The sequence below is a fragment of the Sceloporus undulatus genome, chromosome 6 (assembly GCF_019175285.1).
Source record: "Sceloporus undulatus isolate JIND9_A2432 ecotype Alabama chromosome 6, SceUnd_v1.1, whole genome shotgun sequence".
Taxonomy (NCBI): domain Eukaryota; kingdom Metazoa; phylum Chordata; class Lepidosauria; order Squamata; family Phrynosomatidae; genus Sceloporus; species Sceloporus undulatus.
Genome location: NC_056527.1, coordinates 141,521,285 through 141,544,771, shown reverse-complemented (window position 1 = coordinate 141,544,771; position 23,487 = coordinate 141,521,285). Strand labels below are relative to the sequence as shown.

Sequence of the window (23,487 nt, the reverse complement as noted above, 5' to 3'; positions counted from 1 at the left end):
CTACGATTCTATGAATTCTTGTCTGGTGGGAATGTTTGGAGGTTACAGAGGGTACAAGAGAGTGGTTTTTGCAGAACAGTAAAGTTTCTCTCTGTTTGAATGCTGCATCATCACAAAAGGTAAAAATGAAGCATAACTCTCATGCGCAATGTTGGAAGGATTACTTCCTTCTCAGTTGGAAACCATTGTTTTAATGTGTGTTTCTTCTTCCATCCAGGTATTTAACCATTCACGTGAATCGGTAATGGGATCCTTATAGGACACACACTTTCAGGGTGTTTATTCCTGCTCCTTGGACTCCTGGGGCTGTAAAACATCCCTTGAGTTCCTTGGCCAGAAGTCAAAGTATCTTTACAGATGAAAAAACCATCCATGGGTGGAGTTTCTCGAATGGGGAGGCATGGCATGCTTTCTTCCTTGGGTAAGCGGCACACAGTTTCTATTCTTTCCCATAATCAATCTAGATAGAAAGGAGTATTGTGTTAATTGTCTAGGACAGATACTCATGCATGACTAAAAGAGAACACAGATTGGAGAGAAAAAATATGTAGTTTAGTTTATATGAACGAATGACTGTTTTTAAAACGCTACTGTAGTTCAGATAGAAACCCCACCTTAATGGGAAAAAATGTGAGCAAGGGACATCAGTTTGCTGTCCTGATTATAACTCTGGATGGACAATTTTAAGTCTTCTTAACCCCTTATGGTTGACCTAGACTGGAAACTTCTTTAAAACAACAGACACCTCAAAATAAAACTGTCATCTGACAAGACCAATCTTCACATATGGGCTATAATCACCAAATCTAAAGCAAGCATTTGAAAGCAATGGTTCACAAACCTGTTTACAATTACGGAACTCTTTCCCCATTAAAAGGTCTCCAAAAATGGTGTGCCATATTCCAGTTCCTCAAATCCAGGCATCAATTTACAGTTGCACAATTGGTGCATCATGCGTTTCTTCTTTTTTTTTTTTTCAAGAGTTTCAAACTCAGGCCATTTTAAAAAATAATATAAAATGGACAAGTATGTCCTAGTGCGGTACAAACAGTCGAATAGCAAGATTAATATTTTGTCATGATCAGGCACTTCTAGTAGTATTCTCATCAGTCACTATTTATTTGGTTATTTGTTTTTGCCACAACACTTTCACTGATCGCAACAAATGACAGAATCCATGAAATGGCCACAGGAGCCCCTGAGAGTGACTGCCATTTGATTCATAGGGCAAGTTTAACAAGAGGGATTGAAACAGGAAAAACTGTTCTGATCTGACTAGGACTGATCCCATCTTTTAAAGAAAACCCACAAAAACCAGGGCAGGGACCGCAACTCAGCTGCTGTGGATCCCTTCATTTAACTATTTTTTCTGCTGTTGACTAGTTTCTGCACCTTGAAGGATAGCTAGTCTACATGGATAGAGAGCAGCTTCCTGTGGTTTTTTCAGGTACATGCAACATTAATCAAGGAAGATATTGAATACAGCTAGAACTGTCAGTTCATCTTCCTGGTAAAATCTGCCACTCCCCACTAATATAGTACAGCAGGTGCAAACTGACACTGAAATCTTCTTTCCAGTTAGCGTCTCTTCTATCAGAAATAACTACTAATCATTGTTTGATCCATAGGAGGATATTAGAGCAGTACTTGTTTGATGGTCCCAAGTTCAAACTTTAACATGAAGACACCCACAGTGGATATTTCTTCATAACTGGCAACATTTTACAATGTACATCTTATTTGCGCTCGCCGTGTGCTGGGTGTACTCACTCGATGCAAGTTCCAGATCCCTCTGGGATTAGATCACCTCCTATTCTCTCTGGCCTGTTCAGTGAAGGTAAGTGTGCATTTCATAGGAAGACGCGCTAGTGCATGATCATTTGGGAATAAAATACAAGGACACCTCAGTTTAAAAAGCCTTGGGAAGTGAAGATGATTTTTACCAAGTTATTTAGGGTTATACAGACGGATGGCTCCATGCCCCCGTTTTTGCCCCAGAAGGAGGCTGCGGCAACAAGACACCATGGCTCCAGAAGGACCCAAAAGAACCCCTTCTGGGCAGGTCTTTTTGCGTCCCAGCAGGGGCGCCGTAGGTGCACTCATGCACCATGATGACAACCCCTTGTGTTAGCACTGTATGGGCATTGCGCCACACGGATGTCATCATGGTGCCTGGACTCATCCCTTCGGTTGACAGCTCAGATATATAATTTTAATTTGTTTATTTATATACCGCCTATTCCAAAGATCATAGCGGTGAACAGCAAGTAGCTAATTAGCAAGTAAGCTAATTTGCCCCCAACAGTCTGGGTATCATTTTAGCGACCTCGGAAGGATGCAAGCCTGAGTCAGCTTGGGCCCTTTTTGGTCTTGAACTCGCAACCTTGTGGTTTTGAGTGAATGGCTGCAGTACAGGCATTTAACCACTGCACCACCAGGGCTCCATGCGATGGCCAGGAGTGCTTCTTATCAGCTTCGGCTGGTACACCAACTACGACCCTACTAGCACTGGGTGATCTAGAAACAAAGTACACACTTGGTAACCTCTTTTGGACTTCTGCAACACGCTCTACATGGGGACTACCCTTGTACCTAACTCAGAAACTTCAGTTAATCCAAACATGGCAGCCGGTTGGTCACCAGAAATCAAGAGGCAACCATATAACTCCAGTTCTGATCTTTACCACCTGGTTGCCCACATCTTAGTTTCCAGGCAGATGACAAGTGTTGGTAATCACCTTTAAAGCCCTACATGACTGGGTCACTTACCTAAATTAATGTCTCCTTCCATACAATCCACCCCCACAGACTCAGGTCCTCTGGCAAATTTACTAAGACTAAGAAGACCAGACTTGCTGTTTACCCAGAGCACCTTCTCATAGGCCGCTCCTAAACTTTGGAATGACCTACCAGAGGAGATCTGTCACATAACATAATATAATCATATATATTAATCATCATAGATTTATTTTAGCCCGCCCATCACGAAGAATCCGGGTGGGTTACAAACAGTAAAATACATCAAATTACAAAGAGTTTTTTAAAAAATAAACCCTAGACCTACCCCCCCCCCATTCCCAGTACTAAAACATCTGTGGGCCTTTAAAAAAGCTTCAAGGACGGATCTCTTCCCGACTAATACAGGCCCTCCCACTGTCCCACAACTATGGCATCTTGACTCTCCCACTCATTGCATGGGGATTAAATTGTATGGAATTTTTATTGTGATTTTAATAACTGTTTTTTATTGGTCGTATTTAAATGTGGATTAGGGATTGTGATTTGCTATGTTTATTTGATTGTAAACCTCCCCGATCCTCTGGAGAGAGGCAGGCAAATAATATAATAATGATGAGATAATAATAAATAATAATGGCCAATGGGTGGCAAGATCAAGGGCTTGAAGCATGTGCACAATCAGCCTTAGTGGCGCGGTACAGCCAGCACAAAGTGCCGGTCTGTGACAGCCCCATAGTTGCCAAGCCATGTTTCTCCCTGTAATCTGTCTCTCTGGATGCTTTTTACCATTGACGGATGGGAAAGGAGGAATTGAGAAGAAATAGACCGAATAGCAGTGTGTTTGTAGTAAACAATGCATAAGGCTTTAATTGGGAAAGAATGTGATTCTACTGCTTGCTGATCTTTTCTACCCCTCTACGTAGCTGAGCTACTTCATATGCAATCCATATCAAATAATCATTAGTAAATTTAAAAAAATAGTATAGTCATTCAGATGAACTGGATCTGTGTAAAATAATATTTGCAAATTAAATGAAAGTCGAGCTGCAGGATTGTCACATTAGGTCTCCAAAGGTTTCTGCTGCAAATGATTATCTCGAGGGGGATTCAAATACATCTGCTTTTTTATTTTCTTTTGTGTTTATCAAAGAACAAAAATCATAGAGAGCAAGTACGGTGTATGAATGTTGGTGTTGAGTGTTGGACAAGACACTGGGAGACAAGGACCTGAAAATACATAGGCCAAATAAGGTAGCTTCTGGTCTCCTTTGGCGGCATGGCGTTCAAATGATGCATGCTCCGCCAAGTGGCCAGAAGGCACTCCTATGCCAATATCTGGTCTTTTCGACTGGAACACCATAGAGGAAATTAAATCTGATTCATTTAACTGAGTTTCAGTTTTTCTTGCAATTCATATGATTTTCATGCTTTAATTTTTTTATTTCCCACCCAACAAAATGACAAAGACCCTATTAAACATTCAAAAGTTAATATAATAATAAAATAAATTTATTAACCCCGCCCCCAAAAAAATGATCAGGGCGGTTACAAGATTTATAAAAACATACAAACAGGTTAAAATCCAATATAAACCGTTAAAAACATATTACAAAACAGGAAACAGGAAAACAATAACATGGGAAAACAACGATCAGGGGCAAAGTGAGACATCAATCCGGGTCAAAAAGAGGGGGAGAAGATGGGAGAAAGGGGGAAGGAAAAATAAATAGACAAACTAAGGTGGGAAGGCCAACCGAAACAAGTATGTTCAACTGTTTTTAAAAAAAACAGCTAAACGAGGTGGCGGTGCGAAGCTCTGCAGGGAGCTATTCATAGGGAGGGGGCAGGCAATAGTAAAGGCCCTCTGCGAGGTCCGAATAGTTGGATCTGAGGGACTCCAATAGTTTACTCCCAGAAGGTCTGAGTGTGGAGTCGAGGCGGATTATATGGGGAGAGGCGGTCTTCTAAGTACCCTGGGCCCAAGCCATTTAGGGTTTATAGGTCAAAACCAACACCTGTATTGAGCTCGGAAGCGATAGGCAGCCGTGAAGATCTTTAAAATAGGGTGTACATGGTCTGACCTGGAATCACCAGCGACCAATCTAGCTGCCAATTTCTGCACCAATTGCAGTTTCCGAGTTTGGTACACGGGTTGCCCATGTGCGAGCGCATGCAGAAATCTAATCGAGAGGTTACCAAAGGCATGTACAACAGTTTCTAGGTCCATTCGGTCCAGGTAGGGACGCAGCTGGCGATCAGCCGAAGCTGATAGCAGGCACTCTGGACGTCGCATCCACCTGAACGTCCGCTGAAGCGACCGAATCAAGGAGCACTCCCAAGCTGCGACCGAGTCCTCAGGGGGGCGTGACCCCATTTCAGGACCGGGTGACAGATCTCGCCACCGAAACCGGGGAACCTATCACCAGTACTTCCGTTTTCCTGGATTCACGCTGAGTTTGTTCTCCTCATCCAGCCCATTACCGACGCCAAGCAGGCATCTAGAGGAGAGATGCCATCCTAGTTACTGCATCAGTCGGAGACATAGAGAAAAATTATTGGGTGTCATCAGCGTACTGATAACACCGCGCCCCATGTCTCCGGATGATCTCTCCCAGTGGCTTCATGAAATGTTGAATAGCATAGGGGACAAAATAGCTCCTTGAGGGACACCAGATGTAAGGGCCTCCATCGGAGCGGAACAGTCCCCCAGCTCACCATCTGGGATTGCCGAGAGGTAGGAAACGGAACCATGCAAAGCAGTGCCCCAATTCCCAACTCCCTCAGGGTCCCAGAGGATACCATGGTCGATGGTATCGAAGGCCGCTGAGATGTCCAAAAGCACCAACAGAGACACATCCCCCTGTCCATGCCAGACGGAGATCATCAAACTAAGCGGACCATGGCAGTATCACACTCATAGCCGCCCGGAAGCCGGTTTGAAAATGGGTCCAGAAATCGGATGTCGTCCAAGATCGAACTGAAGCGGAAGGCGAATGCTCTCTCGATCACCTTCCCAAAAAGGTAGCAGCGAGATGGGTCTATAATTATTATGGAGCAGGGGGTCTAAGGAGGGGCTTCTTAGCAGGGGTTTAACCACTGCTAATTAATTTGGATGGAAACTGACCTCACTTAGAGAGTATTAATTATGTGATGCAACATTAGTCGCACCACATCTCCCCCCTGAGTGTCAACCATGAGGGGCAGGGATCAAGAGAGCAAGTCGTCCTCCTAACACTCGGAGGGATTTGTCCACTCATCGGTATAATAAAACTCAAAGTGATCCAGTATAACAGGGATACGGACGCTTCGGGACACCTCTACTATAGGATCTGCAACAAAGACTGGTCGAGAATCAGCCCTACCCGAGAGATTTTATCCGCAAAGAAGTTATTAAATCGTCGCTCTTTGGTTTTTCACAGGCAACTCGCACATGGCAGGGCGGAAATGTTAAGGGGAATATAGGAAATGAGTAAAGGGAAGGACGTGAGGGCAAAAAGTAGAACAAGAGGTATCAAGAAGAACAAAGGAAGAAAAGGAGGTGTTATAGAGGCACTAGCGGTGGGTGGTGTTACTGCATTATAGATAATGTACTTTGGAAACACCTTTTAATCCTCCTGCTCAAACTGTATAATTGTTTGGTGCTTATCTCTTTATACTTTTCCATGTCTATGTAGTAGAGCAAAGAGAGTAAAGGAAAGAGGGAAGATATCAGACAGAGAAATTGAAAAATAAGAGAAGTGGAATATAAAGGTGTTAAAGAGAGCAGAAGTAAAATAAGATAAACCTTCCCTGTGCTGGAATATAAGACAGAAGGAGGGAATAGAAGTGAAAAATAGACATGTAGGGCAGCTAATATTTAAACATTAAGAATAAAGGAAAAAGGAAAAAACATTATGTTACCCCACTACTACAATGACTACAAGGAAGATGGTGCAAATGTCGGATCAAAACAAGGTATAACAAGAAGATCATCAATAGAATTAAAAATGGACCCCATGTTAAAGTGATGGAGATGTACAGGAATGGAAGAAATATGATAAAAATGAAAGAAACATTACGCGCGGAAAATTAAAGAAATCCCGAAATGATGACGGACGGACTTTAAAAAGGAAATAGATGAACTGAAAGGTACAATGAGAGGAATTACCGAGAAGTAAAGGAAGCTAAGGGAAAATTAAAGAATGGGACTGGCAAACAGAATGGAGAAGACACACGAAAAAAATAATACAAGCCCAAGAACAAGAAGGACATGAATAGATTGAAAGAAGCAACGAGATAGGAAAAAATGTATTAAAATAAGAGGGCTAAAGAACAAGTTGGGGAAGACTTATATGGAAGAATCATTCCGCTGCTTGCAGAGTTGGTTGGAAACGCCACCGGATTATATGGACATGGAATCGATAAAATATTTTGAATTAATTCAAGCATAGCTAGAAACAGGCGCCTACCAAGAGAAATCGTGTTTATCTATCGAGGAAAGAATAAAGGATATATAATACAGCAAGTTACGAAAAGAAGATATGTGTGGACGGGGAGGAGCTTTAAAATCTTTAAAGTGTACCGTCCAGATATTTGAGAAGGGAAGAGAAATTGGAACATGACGAAAATGTTAGAGTGAAGCAGGTGGTCTCGGTGGGAAAACACTTGAAGGGGTGTCTTTCAGCGGAGGGGACAAAAAAACAGTACAAGTTGACACAATGACAAGGCCAGACGATTCTACAATAGATGGTTTAAGGAGGAAGAAGAAAAGAATAGAGAAACAAGAGGAAAGAGATGAAAGGAATACAAGGAAAAGAGAGGAAACTCTTCAGGGAAAGAGGAGTAAGGTCGGAACCCGAGGAAGTTGTAAGTAAATAAATGAGGAGGAATCGATTCTGGTGTGCTGTGGGAGGATATGATTTACCCAGAACGGAGAAGAAGTAAGTGACGGAGCAGGAGAAGAAGAGGACGAGTGAAAGAAACTAGAGTAATTAAAATAAATAAACCAAATTAAACAAAATGAATTCTTACTCATGGAAACATCAGGGTATGAACACAGCTTATAAGAGAAGAAGAATATTCCATATCCTAGAAAAAGAAAAGGCCGAGTATCAGTATTCAAGAAACAAGAATTCGGAACACATGAGGAAAGTATTTAAAAAAATCCGAACTGGACACTTCTTATTAGTGCGGGGAAAAAAAAGAAAAATGGAGTAGCAATTATGTAAAAAGTCAAATCCCTGCAAAGGAAATAAAATGACTCAGAAGGAAGATTTGTGGGAATTGAGATGATGGTGGAATAATAATAAAACTTTGTGCTTGGAGTATATGGCCCTTTACCAAGGAAAGGTTGTTTATAAGAAATACTTAAACTTATACAAATGCTGAGCTATGAACATTTTATATTAATGGGAGATTGGAATGGGGGTATTAAATCCCAGATGGATAGAAATCGAAGAAAAAAATCAAGAGAGGCAGGGGAAACTTCACAAAAAATTTTTTGAAATGCAGGATACACTGTCGACTTATAGACCCATGGCGACATAAATTCCCTCAAAAAAGACTATACATTCTTTTCGATGCCACATATCTCAGCATCCGAATAGACATGTTTTGTTATCAAAGGCTATGATCAAGATATAAAAGATGTTGAGATAAAACACTTAAAGCATCAGATCATAATCCATTATCTAGAAATTAAAACAATAAGAAAAGAATTCAATTGGAAAATGAATGAGAACATGTTTAAAAATACGCAGTAAAAGAACAGTTAAAGAGCATTTGAAGTACTATTTCGCAAGCAAACAGAATCCTGATTTTAAATGACAACGATATGGGAGGCCTCAAAGGCAGTTCTGCGGGGGATTTTAATGAGTAGGATCTGAGAGGAAATAAACAAAGAAGGAATGCAAGAGATATCATGCTAAAATACAGAAGAAAGAGACCGAATTGATGACAATAACCATAAAGGAAGAAAGAAAATGTTACGGATTGGCCTTGTTAAGAAGAATTAGACCGTAAATTAACTGAGGAAGTCAGCAAAAAACTGAAATATACTAAACCGAATTCTTTGAAGGTGGAAATAAAGTGGGGAAAATATTGGCGTATAAAACGTCAGGAAGAGAAAGAAAGCAATGTAATTAGGAAATACAAGAGGGAGAAAAGATATCGGAAAATCCTAGATTCAAATGTATTTTGTAAATTTTTTAGTTCACTATATAGAGATACAATATTCAAAGAGTATAGAGAAGAAATAAATACTATTTAGAGAAAGTCCCAAAATGGGAGTTAACTAGGAAGAGAAAGAGAAATTAACACGGTGAAATTACAAAAAACAGAAATTCAGCAGCAATAGCCAGAGGGGAAAAGTGGAAAGCTCCAGGTCCTGACGGGGTCACGATTGGATATTACAAATTTTTGAGTATTCTGTTGGACCCAATAGCGCAAACCTTAACCAATTCTAAAAGAGGGATACCTCCACGTGGAGAGGCAAATATTATTTTTATGGAAAAGAAGGAAAAAGAAAATTACTACCACAGAATTACAGGCCAATTTCACTTTAAATAGTGATTATAAAATCTTTACAAGCATATTGGCCGAGAGTGAAGAAGTTTATGGTTAAGGGATTCATAAAGATCCAGCGGTTCCTCCCGAAAAGGCATGCGAACAACATATTAGAGAGTAGTAAATTTAATCGAGTATTATGATAACAAAGGGAAGGAATTAGCAATGTTAGTTTGACGCTGAAAAAGCCTTTGACAATTGAAGTGGGAATTCATATTTGGACTATTAGATAAATTGGAGATAGGTAAAAATTACACAATTGGATAAAACAACTATATCAAGAACAAAAGCAAGAATTATATTAATGGATCCCGAGAACTACAGCGTGAAAAAATATAAAGGCACAAGACAGGGTGTCCTCTATCTCGTTGTTATTTATTACTCTGTTTGGAAATACTATGTAGAAGAATAAGAGAGACCCACAGGTTAAAGGAAATAAGATAAAAGGGGAGGAAACAAAATTATGTGCATATGCAGACGATTTATTGATTATTGCGGAAAACCCACATGATTAGCTTACCCCGAGTTCTTAAAAATTATTGAAATACGGCTCCCTAGCCGGGATGAAAATAATGAGACACTCTCTATGCTTGTTTTAAACATGCAGAAAATAAGGAAACCATCATTAAGAGGGGAAACAAAAAATCGAAATACAAAAGGAAATAAAGTACCTTGGAATTGTTTGACCAAAAAAACCTCAGAATTATTTTGATAACATTATAAAAAGACATGGAATGAAAATTAAAACCAAATAATAAAATGGCCAAGATTTACATATCATTATGCGGAAAAATATCGCTACTAAAGATGGAACATCTTACCCAAAATAAGTACCCTCTTTCAAAACCTCCCTATATCTTGAGGATAAAATTTTTTAATCAGTGGAAGAAAGATATTGTAAAATTTATAGGGCGGGCAGGAAACCTAGGATAAAATGGAAGGTATTAATTGATTTGAAGGAGAGAGGAGGTTTTGCATTGCCAGATTTCAAATATATTATGAGGCCAAATTGTCTGGATTGGCTGAGAGAATGGATGAATTTAGAAATGAAAAAATTTTGCTTCTGGGCTTTAATAACAGATAGCTGGCAGCATGCTATGGTGGTAACGGAAGATAGAAACAGGAATATAACAATTTAATGACCACTCTTACGAAGTCATTATTCAGATTTGGAAGAAATAAAGAATAAGCTATATAGTAGTACCCCTATGGACATCTCCCCATGAAGCTTTATGGACAAAGGAAAGTTAACTGGTAAGGACTGGCTCAAATATAGGATATACTTAAAATAGAGAACAGAGAATTGAGAATAAAAGTCGAGAAGAGTTAGTAAACAGGGAATAAATTGAAGTTGGTTTCAGTATTTACAATTAAATTGCAGATATCAAAAAAGACAGGGCCAGGTAGGGATAACCTTAGAGAAAACGAAATGGATGTGTCATGAAAAAGGGAACAAAGGGATTATCACGATTATGACAAAATTGTGTAAAATAGAATGTGTAGAAGAAACGATAAAAGGATGTATGGTGGATGGGCGAAGGAATGTAAACAGAAATATTTCAATTAGAAAGATGGAGAGGGCGTGGGGAAGGGATCTGAGTTTTACGTGCTGCTCTGACTTAAAAGAAAATTTCTTAAAAATGATGCATAGATGGCATATTCTCCTGCAAGATGGCAAAGATGGTAAAAGGAAGTTTCAGATGTATTTTTAGTGTTATAGCCATTACCTCTTAGTATCTATTGTGGTAGGACCTGCCCTTGTAGTTAAAATTGTGGAATTACACGGAAATAATTAAAGAGATTTATCACAATACATATAAAGATTAGAACGGAAATATATACGTTGAATATGATTGATGATAACGCATTAAAGAAAATATAAAAAATTATTTATATTTAAAAACAACAGCCAGGATTACAGTGGCAAAGAATTGGAAAAAGTGGGGTGATATAGATATAGATGAATGGCTATTGAGGCATTAGAGGCAATGGAATGGACATACTAACTAGTGGTTAAAAGACGGAGGAAGCGAAGAAAATTCAAAGAAGAATGTGGAAATTATTAGTGTCGTTCTGCAAAAGAAGGTGGTCGGTAAACTAATGATATTCCATAATATAAATACAGAAGTGGGGATATAATAAATTTAAGAGATAGGAGGGAGATTTAAGGCGATTTCTTTTCTATTATATTACATATGATAAGACATGTAAGAATAAGGAAAGATATGGGAACGCAGACTGCATATTTAATGAGGACAAAAGTAGATGTCATAGTGAGATGGGGTGAAATGTATATACAGGTATAGAGGAAAATTTTATATCAAATGCTGTTTAAGATGAGAGGTGAAACAGACAAATAAGAGCATTTAAGATCAGAATGAAGATCAAGGAAGTCGAAAAGTAGATTAAGTATGTTATTACTGTAGAGGACTTTTGTCTTTTTAGTTGTATATATGTAATGAACCTTTTTTAATAAAAAAAAAAAAAAAAAAAAAAAAATCGTGCAGCAGGCTTTAGATGGCTCCAGAATAGGGCTCAGGGTGGGAGGGAGCCGAGTTAGCTCCCTCACAACCTGAACAGCTCTGCGGACGCGACTCTGCGAGCAATCGTGCAGCACAGAAGGAATTCTTGCTGCACGTATTGCCACTCTGTAAGCTCTCAAATGAGAGCGAAGGAGTGTCTGTCGGACAAGGCTGATGTCTTCGCCAATTTGTGCTCTAGTCGTTGCACGACCCGTTCCTTGCCCTGAGATCTTCTGATACCGGGCTGTTTATTGGAAGCAGGCCGGAGAAGGACCGCTTGGGAGCGATACTGTGTTAGCCCTAGAGAGATTAGTGATCCAGATGTCAGTAAGGCATCAACAGAATCGCCGTCAGAGCCAGTCGTATACCCCTCTAGGGCTCTTGGAACCTTGTGGGTTCCCCAGCCTTCGAGGGGGACCCTCCTATGGTCGCCACCCCCGGGAGGGGTAATGGTAGGGAAGCCCGTGATTTTAGCCTCAACCAGGAAATGATCCGTCCATGACACGGGGGAGACATTAGAAACTCTCTACCCACGGGCTCATGTCCGTACTGAAGATCACATCAAGGAGTATTACCAGCACAATGTGTTGGACCGAGACTAATTGAGACAGGCCCGGCTGTCATGGTAGTCATGAACCCGAGCTGCACAGTTGGACGACTGGCCTCGAAAGGGATGTTGAGGTCCCCCAGGACAAAAGCCTGGGGAGACTCCAAACCAGTTCCGAGACCAGTTGTGTCAGTCGGCCAGGAATCTGTTAGCGCACGGGGTGGCCGGTAGACCAACAGAATCCCTAAATGTCTCTGGCTTCAGGACAGGTAAATACATTCGAGTGATCTGTTTTCGGACGGGTCCTGGTTAAAGAAGGGTATTTTATGAACCAAGAACACCACCCCCCCGCCCACCTAACTGATCTGGTCCTTAACTGGTACCCGGCTGGAAGGGCCTGGGCCCACACTGCCTCACTCTCAGGCCCCAGCCAGGTCTCAGTAATGCACGCAGGTCACAGTTTTTTCCTGTAAAAGATCGAACAAAATTGGGTTTTTTTTATGGACCTGGGCGTTGCATGGAGCAGTAACAGGTTTGTGGTAAGCACTGGGCTGACCCTCAGGCCTCTTGGTTAGGAAAGTGGAAGGAAGGGGAGATAGGTATCACACATCGATCTCTCCTTCCATTTAAACACTATCCACAGTCCTACCGCCATATCTCCCCTTGCCTCGCACAATTAATTGGGGCTCCCATCACATATGCCTCCGCCATATTCTAAAATATGTTGTATTTTTGTTTGTTTCTACCAGGGCTGCTCTTCTACACCCACGTAAAACGGGGTCTGCCTGGATCAGTACATTCATTACATTCTCTTAATCCCCAATTAAGTGGAGCTGTTTGCAGTTTGCTTGAAGTGCGGTTCAGGAACGACCCATCCTGGAATTGTTTCAGGACTTCCATGTTCATTACTCAGGGAACCTGGCTGTGGGCAGGTTGTTTTGGCCAGAGGATCATGGTGGTGGTTCATGGGAATTTTAAGTAGAAGGGATTGGTTTTGGAGGGTCCAAGTATTTCATCACAGATCCAGTTATTTCTACTGCATGCTACTCAGGCACAAAAGAGAGAATGGTTGATCTATCCTTGCCTTGCTTCTTGACCCCATGGCTCTTTTTTCCCTTGGTTTAGATGGGTGGTTAGGGAGCATTCAAAATCTACGGTCTCCAAAAATCATTGTGCAAGGCATTCTAAAGAATGGAGAAAACATCTAGAGATTTTAGGTATTACATCTCTGGAGTTACTCTAGCCAACCCAGATTTTTCCTAGCAAGCATCAGATAAAGTCAATACAAGTCTCAATGTCTGACTGGGTAAACAGTTTTAACCAGTGGTGGCTGGTGTATCTCTTGATAACAGAGTGGTGAATCCTCTTGTGGGTTTCAGTCTGAAGCTCAGATCAACCATTTAAGGTGCTGAAGCCAATTTGTAGAAAAAGGTTTAGCATCTTGGAAACGCCATTAAATTTTCAAACTAAAGCCCAAAGTAGATGCACACACTAGACAGGAAGTTTCCACCCACTGCTGGATATCGAGCTGTCTAGATCGTGAACCAAAGTAATGCAATTCATTTATGACATCGATCATCACAGACAAATAAAAACAGCTCCTCCAGCTAGCAGTTACTAAGTATTCAGGAATTCATTTGGCCCAAAACAGCAACCAGATTGTTATCTAGGTCTGGTTATTAGGACTATGCAATTCCCTTGCTACAACAGCTCCAAGGATTGGCGAGTCTGTTTCTGGAAACATGTCAAAGTGCTGGTTATGACCCTATATATATATATGGCTTGGGTTCTGGCTATCTAACTGTGGCCAACATCCTACAACATTTCAGTATAGTACCAGCATCCATCATGGGAGTTATGTTATGCAACCCCTGTACTGCCCAATGTCTGTGGAACAATGGTGGATGCATATGACCACTGTACAATTGCAGTGCACAATGTGGGAAAGCAGCGCACAGAAGCAATGCACATTCACATGCTGCTTTCTGTATTTTAAGGTACCCCTGCACATGAAACAGTCCCATATGCACAATTCCACTTAAACCACCATCAGCTGGAGATGACGTATAACTCCTTGTCTGAAATAATCACTCCACCAGGCCCCAAATCCTCAAGAGATGCCCTACTATCATTTAATCATTTAATTCTGTTTCAATGCTGATATTTTGTATGTTTCAATTATGTTGTATTTGTATTAATTTACAAGCCAATGCTTTTGGAAAAAAGGTGAACTATAAATAAAGATAATTATGATGATGATTAATAATCAGTCACATCATGGAAAACACCTCAAATATCCTGAGGCTGTTTCAAGACAAGTGGCAACAGATAGATAATCACTTTATTGAGAAATGATGGGACAGTTTTTAATTTGCACAAAGTGAAATGCTTGTCTTCATTCTGTTCGCTCTTTCTTTTCATTCATCCAGATTGCATTCGTGCTATATCCACGGTGGGGCGCCTCCAGCTGGGACTACAATGACCAAGAGAGCTACATGTTTATGGCCATGTGCTTCTCCTGGCACTATGAGGGTGTCATTCTCTTCCTTGCCATAATGTATGGCATGGTCTACTGGTATGCAATTAAGCTGAGCAGTTAAGAGAGAACAAAAGTCTCCAGCTAAGCAAAGTACAATCAATGTGTGTGAATGAATCACAGAACCACAGATTAAGTAGGATACTGGGCCATCAGATTCAATCCTCTGTTCAATGCCAGATCTCCAGCTAGAGCATCCTCAGCAGATAGCTGTCCAGCCAATTTTTAAAGATGTTCACAGAAGGCAAACCCACTACCACTCTAGGCAATTGGTGCCATTTCCAAACTACTCTCACTGTCCAAAGGTTCCTTCTCATTTTCAGTCAAAATCAACCACCTCTGTAACTTCAGCCCATTAGACCTAGTTCTTCCCTACGAGGTATCAAAGAAAAAGGCTGCACCTTCATATTGAAAAGCTACCCTTATCACAACAATATGGCTTTAAAAAAATTAACGGCGTTCCCTTTAATACCAAATGACATCTCCATTACTCTTTACGGATGGCAGAAGGACAGGATAAGTGTGGGGTGTGTGATAATCTTTGGCCTCCAATTGTGCGATTAGCACAGTTTAAGGATGGCAGCAAGTCGCTTTACTCCCATCTGATAATCTCCCTTGTTTCTGAACAGGGACGTAGCCAGGATTTTAGGAAGGGGGGGTCCAGACTAAGTGCCACCATTATATTGGGACTTGGGTGCGGCGGCGCAGCAGCACGCACCATTCATTTTTCTAATGGAAGGGGGGGGTCCGGACCCCAAGAACCCCACCCTTGGCTATGTCCCTGTTCCGAACAATATAGGCTGAGATATCAGAGGATGCTTTGGGGGGTAGGGAGTCAGAAAATAGTCAAATGTTAAGAATCTTTCACTGATGAGAATAATCACAGCTCAGGACTTAATTTGGGCAAAATCTGCAAAATTTCTGTTTTGAACAAAAAACAGCATTTTCTGTGCATAGAACTATTTTGATCACAGTAAATGCTGTTACCTGCACTGAAAATGCTACAATTGGTGACTTATTTTGCAAAAAACCAAACTGATGGTTTATTTGAACAGAAAACAGCATTACCGTATTTTCTGGCGTATATAAGACGACCCCCAACTTTTCCAGTTAAAGTATAGAGTTTGGGATATACTCACCGTATAAGACTACCCCTCTTCCAATGCACACCAAATAAAAATTAAAAAAAAAACATCACATTTGATTTCAATATGGTAATTTTTATTCAAATGCTTATGACATGCAGGTACTTAGCAGGAAACCTTGTTGGATACAAAGCCTGCTTGGATTGGTCAGATCTCCCTGCCTGCCCAGCCCTCCCTGTCTCCAAAACTATCAGAGCAGTAGCGCAAACATGGCTCTCTTTTCCATACCCCGGGGGTCCCAGACGTCTGCAGCTTGCTTCGCCCTTCACTTACACCTTCCCGGTGAGGTGCCCCCTCACCTCATCATTGGGACCACATTAAGTCACTTCTTTCCACGAATCCTGGTGAGTGGATTTTCTTCTACCGTCCTTGTACAGTGTTGTACAACTTAAGGCGTACTGTACGTGTACAGCTCCATACTGCTGGGGATGCGGCTGCGGTCATTTTTGAGCTCCCCCCACCATATGCGGCCACCACAGATTCTCCAGCCCAGCTTGGAAGTTTCAGCACCTGCCCTATAAGATGACCGCCAACTTTTGAGAAGATTTTCCTGGGTTAAAAAGTAGTCTTATACGCCAGAGAATACAGTAATTGTGCAGGAAACAGTTACACAGAAATGAATGCATCTGCACAGAATTATTATGTTGTGCAAATTTTGTGCAGAATAAGTCATGAATAGACTTTGAAAGACTTTCTGGAAGCACGTAGAAAATTGCTAAAATTGCTCATTGCTTCAGTCACTGAACAAATGATGTCTCATTTAGTAAAATATTTCTCACTGTTACAAGATATTCCAGAGTCTCAAAATCAAGTCCACAAAGAAATATTTCTTCTAGGACACTCAAATTTGAGTTCTCGATAGAGAAAGCTGGATAACAGGTGGGCACTGCTCTCTTCTTGTCCTTCTTGATTGAACCCAATTCAAGATGCTAAAATGGTCCTTTTGGTGAACCTCCTCTTTGCCCTGATTCCATTTCCTTTCCCTTCCGATGTTGTCCAACCTTTTGTAGGACCTTTACAGACTGTAAGCCCTATGGGAACCCATGTTCATAGAGACCAGGATGCAAAATTATCGAAATGGCAATAATCTCAGAGAGGTCAATTAGGCACAAGTTAGGGTTGAAGCATGCCTAGAGGTCCAGCAAAATCATCAGAGTCTGTCCAGTCCCCACCGTAGATTGTCCATCAAAGTGATCAAAGTAATTCTCATCCCTCCTAAAATGAAAACCCACAATCCCATGGAGTGGATGTGACTAAAATGCAATTAAAGTGCTTCTATTTAACGAATTAGGAAAAAATTAAGAAATATATATTGGTCATTGATGATGTGCATTATAGTTCCACTTATGTGGAACACACTAGGTTGAGGGAAAGATGATTTAGGACTTTATGGAGCAGAATCTTGAGATGTATCCAGAACAGAGTCAGAGCAAGCATCAGAGCACATGATGGTCCAATCTGGGCTGAAGGACAGAAAGCATCCTTGTACTAGCTGAAGATATTACTGTGCCCATTACGTGTTAAGTCTCTCTTTTACTATCCAATACTCCATTTGAACTTCAGTTTGTTTTCTGCAGGCTTCTTAGGACACTGAAAGGAGGCTTTGGAGGTGCAGCAATGGAAAATCAGAAGTTCAGCCAAGAAGACACAAAGACCTATACTGCTCTTCTGGATGCATCTGATGAAGAATGAAAATCCCTCTTTCCCTTAGAAATTAGTTTAACGTGAAGTTTTGAAAAAACAGATTAAACAATGAGAAGAGGTATAAGAAAGATGGACTTTCAGGCTTATCTATAAATACAGGGCTGTAAGACTTGTATAAATACAAGGCTATAAGAAGTTCCTGCAGGATTTTCCACTCTGGAATGTAGCTGCTGAAGTATAAGATTCTCACAGATTATCAACCTGAGACAAAGCTCCCTTTGCTGTGTCATTATTTCAGCTTCAGCTTCCATTTTCAGTTATGGCAGATGTTAAATAAATAAATGAATACATAAATGAGAGGATTTACCCTGTCCTTACACAAGTACTTGAGTATGTGTTTGACTTCCTTCTTCTTCATGCTCTGATTCGTAAATAATAGGAGGTATATATGTTTGCCCTTAAAACTTTGTTGGTACCCTAGGCATATGCAAGATCCAATTGTTGTTGTTGCTTTTGTTGTTGTTGTGTGTCTTCAAGTTGTTTCCAACATATGGTGACCCCAAGACGAGCCTATCATTTTATTGGTAAGATTTGTTTGGAGAATTTTTCCTTTTGCCATCCTCTGAGACTAAGAGAGTGTGATTTGCCAAAGCTTAGCAGTGGGTTTTCATGGCCAAGCAGGGATTCGCCCAAACAAAACAGCAATACCTTTCTTGGCCAACCAAAATGTACACAATAAAGTTAAGACTATTTTGTGGATTCTGCGTGGTACTGTACTACACATATATACGGTGCATAGGTTGTTGCTAGAGAGCAGCTGGATAGCTCCTGAATGTTCTGTACCTTCCTCTGGCTACCAAATGCCCAAGGGAGCACCACTTGCCTTTCCCAGCAGATGTGAAAATCCAGCCAATTGCAACAAGGCAATAAAGAATCTTGGCCCATAAAATTGGTGTTTTGTCTTTGTGATTCCCAGCAAGATAATTAGCATCCTGCTTGCATCCTCTAGTTCTGGTAAAAGAGCCTTGAAATCTTTCAAGAGAGGCCAAAAGTGTGTGGCTATGTATGTTCCCTCTTATGCTCTTCCCATCTTTTTGGAAGAACAAAACTAAATTCCATTTGAGACGAGTCTCCTCTCAATAGTTGCAACCTGTGGGTCATTGCTTACCTAGAAATCACAGAATACATTTGTTGCTTTTACTTGAAAGACAGACACCACATTTAAGCTGGCTAGAGGATACTGGTATAAAGGCAAAGGCTAAGAATATCCTAAGTGGGATGGCCATCATCCAAAGTAGGTAATAATTCGTCTGCATTTTACTTTGCCTGTAATTCTAACCTGTCATGACCTATGGCTTCTCAGGAATCTCAGCAACAAAAACTATAACACTGTCACTATAATATTATGCAGACAGCATCATCTCAATGTATGCTTACTTAATTGCACCCACATAGCATCACTTACATGAAATACTTGACTTTATCTTGGAATCTTTATTCTTCAAGATGTTTAAGGACTTCTGATTCAGCTTGACTGTTGGGGGCAAAAGGAACCAAAGTTTTAATATTTTGCTCTGCTTTCTCCAACAAGACATGTAGAAACATGTTTTTAAACATCAGAATGGGAATGCAACAACTACCTTACATACTTGATTATAAATCAATCCCATGTACAAGCCGAGGACAGATTTTGGGGACCACAATTATGGCTTTTGATATGATCCGTGGATAAGTTGAGGGTAAAACTTAGGGGCATGTAAAAAAAAAAGGATGTAGAGAACGAAGCAAAGGAAAACGATGCCAAACAACTTACACAATTCAAGCAGACGTCACTGTTTCTGCTCAGGCTAAAGGCTGGACGGATGAGAGAATAGAGAGTGATCAGTGCTTCCAAGGCAGATTATGTTCTTGCCTTTCATCAGAGGTTGGCTCCTTTTGGGGAGGTAAGAATTAAGAGTATGGTACTCATATTGACCCATGGATAAGCCAGCTCAGGTTTCTGGAGTCAATTTTTTTGACTAAAATTTCTAGACTTATACATTAGTATATAGAGCAGTTAACTTAAAATTAACTAATAGTTACATTCCTGCATTTTGAGGACACAAACCAAGTGGGTGAAATGTACTTCAGAGAAGCTTTCTGAAATTGGAAAGGGTTTTTTGAGCGCTCAAGCAAGCATAGCCTTGGCTGAGCAACCTACCAAACTGTGTCCAATTTCCATTTTTATCTAACCATCTGAATGTAGTGCACTATCATCAAAATGTAGGCAATGTGATTTACAGATTGGAATTGGAGAGAGGCATGTCCATATCCCAGTTCTGCTACGAAGCTCACAGAGTGACTCTGGGCCAGTGGCTAGCCTAAGCCATTTATCCCAATTGGAAGTGAACAGTATTTGCTTAATGAGAATGCACTAAAAGAGAATGCATTACTTTTAAAGGGTACTTTTCTAGCTTCAGTTGTTTAACCTTCTCAGCAAGGTAATTGTCAGGAGTAACATTTTCTGGCAGACCAACATAGGGAAATCAGTAGGAAGAGCTGTGTGTTTTTCTATATCACTATCAAGTAATTTGACCCAATAAAAGCCATTGTGGGGTGAGATCTGAGGTAAGTGTTTTTAATCTTCATATTAAAAATAAGAAGCTCAAAAAATAACACACACACACACACACACACACACATATATATATATATATATATATATATATATATATATATATATTCTCTGGTTGTAAGTAGCAGACAACCAAGACTAATAATGCAGCATTGATATCATACATCTTTAAATTCCTTCATTGTACTCCTCTACAATTTTATCAATTGTATTTGTATTACTATATTATTTTATTGATGTAATCCTGCCTCGATCCTTGGAGAGGTGGGAAATATAAATCAACTTTATTATTATTATTATTATTATTACAAATCATTAAATGACTTTTTAATTCCTTCCACCTCAGTGTTGGTTGTTTCTTTATGTAAATCTGATCTTCTTATACAGTAATCTGTTCCTATTAGATGTTATCCTACACATTTTTCATAAAATTTTCTAAATTAATTTGGTTCTCAAGTTTACAATGAAAATTACTTAACCCAATGCATATATAAATATATAGACAGATTCATATCTATGAGACTTATTAAAAAGCGTTATCTATCCATCTATAATTGTTTTCTAATTCCAAATCTTACATTATTTTGTATGGGAGGGGAATAAGAACAGGAGTTAAATGATTAAAAAAGAAGAAGAAGAATCTAAAAGAATACCTCCATTCAACAAAGAAAATTCTCAGACAAAAATAAGTATACCTAGAATGGAGTACATTTTACTACAATAGGAGCATCAAAAGCTACTTTCTGTTGCTGAGGAGCATTTTCACTCTGCTCTATATCGAAGTGTAATATCAACACTTGGCCCCATCTTAGTCTCCAAATATTAATTAATTCTTTCCAGGCCTCACCATGTCTATCTATAGTCCTATCTTTCATTACTATTGTTACTTTGTCTAAATCAACCATATCATGTAGACCCGAAATAGATGGGCTAAAAGAAGTGGTTTCCAGCTGATGTATTTACTTAATGTTTTGTCTGGTGGGAATGTTTGGAGGTTACAGAAGGTACAGAAGAATGGTTTAGGCAGAACAGTGGAGTTTCTCTCTGTTTGAATGCGTCATCATCACAAAGGTATAATGAATCATAGGAGTTTATCACACAGGAGGAATTTCTCTTAATTTCGAATGAAAAGAAAGTGGGGCCAGAACGCATTCACTAGTTCAGCAAATTTACATGAATTCGAATTGCGTTTGAACTGACTTCCCATTGCCCGAAAATAGCTTGCCATTGCCCGAAATTGCATGTGGTAGTGTATCACACAATAACGTAAAACCCCATGATTGCGTTCGGACTGACTTCCCATTGCCCGAAATTGAGTGTGGTAGTCTATCATGCAATAACATTAAACCCCATGATTGCATTCGGATTGCCATTAGGATTATACTTCCAATTTCCCTTGGCTGATAAACTCCAATGTCTCATGCGCGACGTTGGCAGATATTACTCCCTTTTCAATTTGGAAGCATTGTTTTAATGTTTGTTTCTTCTTCCATCCAGTTTGTAACAATTAACGTGCCTCAAGTATGGGAACTTTCATAGGACACGCATTTCCAGGGTGTTTATTCATACTCCTTGGACTCCTATCGGCTATAAAACACCCTTTGAGGTTCCTTGGCCAGAAGTCAAAGTATTCTCTACGGATCAAAAAACTCGTCCTCTGGATGGAGTTTCTGCAATGGGGAGCCATGGGATTCTTCGGTGCCTTAGGTAAATATAAGACAAAACTTCCATTCCTTTTTTAGCATCGATCAAATTTAAAAATGATTACTATTTTAATTGAACTAGGACAGTGACATATGCATCATCAAAAGAAGACACATGCGCACAAAACTTTGCATGGTTTAGCTTATAGAGAAAGATGTCACTTTAGAAAAAGTTATTGTATTTTAAATAAAAATGCAACACATCTCATCTGAATGGGGAAAACATTGGCAAATGACATCCATTTAGTCTCCTGGGGATAACTGTGGAGGAGCCGTTCCAATCCTTCTCTGTTCTTAACATTCCTCTTTATGTTTAACAAAGGCCTGACTAGAGAGCCCTTTATATGGAAGGTACCTTAAAATACAAGGCTCTTCTCTGAGACACTTTCAGATGGGGGATCATCCCCTGTAAAGTGGGATATATAGACACCCGCGGTCACAAATTTGTTACATTCACAGAAGCTTTTCCTCATCAATCTGTTTCTCACTTTGTGGAGGACCTTGAGGATATTCTAGAGCAGTGTTTCTCAAATATTGGTCTCCCAAATTTGAATACCCAGAATATCTAGCTATTGGCCATGCTACCTGGGATTGATGCAAGGTGAAGTAAAAATCATCTGGAAGTCCTAGAAACCACTGTTGGAGAACATCTAGCCATGTAGAAACACAAAAAACGTTATTGTGCTTAAGGTAGAGTCTGAATTTATAAGGATGGTACTGGGATCCAACAGGTCTATCAGTGACTCTACATTTTGTTTATTTCATTTATTGGATTTATACCCTGCCTTTCCTCCAAAATGGGATTCAAGCTTTCCACAGGCCTTTGCTGTGTATTAAGGTAAAGAGGTGACCCAGACAAATATATAATCCAAAATCTGAGGTTACTATCCTCTCTTTATTGGTGTGGGAGTGTAATATCAATAGTAAGTACATTTCTATACCACTTGTCAGTGCACTTAAGCAGTCCCTTAGTGGTTTACAAAGTGTAAGCTGTGCCACCAATGCTCCTGCCATGTTCAGTTTACTTTTAAATGAAATCTAATTTTCTCAATACAGTTGGCCCTCCTTATACATGGATTTTTTATATATGGATTTGAGCACCCACGGCTTGAAAAGATTCCCAAAAGTATAAATTCTGAATAGAAAACCTTGATTTTCCATTTTATATATGGAGCGCCATTTTGCAACGTCATTATATTTAATGGCACTTGAGCATCCACGGATTTTGTTATCCACAGGGGATCCTGGAAGCAAACCCCAGCGTATTCATATTGTTTTCTACTAACTTAACAAGTAAAGTGTTAAACAAAGTGATTCCCCCAGAAGATAATAACAAAAGGGTAGGCTGGCCGGGCATATCTTTTGAAAGCATTATACAGGTTTGGTGCCGCATACCTCCGACATTCAAGGAGCCTTATCTGTCATTATCTACATTATCTCAATAAAGGAACTCCTTGTTTGCTTGCAAACACTCTGAACCTTTCTCCTCAAAGG

At 40.0% G+C, this 23,487-nt stretch overlaps 1 pseudogene; it reads left to right on the top strand.

Annotated features, from left to right (window-relative positions):
• The window catches only part of LOC121934001, a 35,260-nt pseudogene extending 17,536 nt beyond the window's left edge, over positions 1 to 17,724 (top strand).
• Positions 17,725 to 23,487: the final 5,763 nt, after the last annotated feature.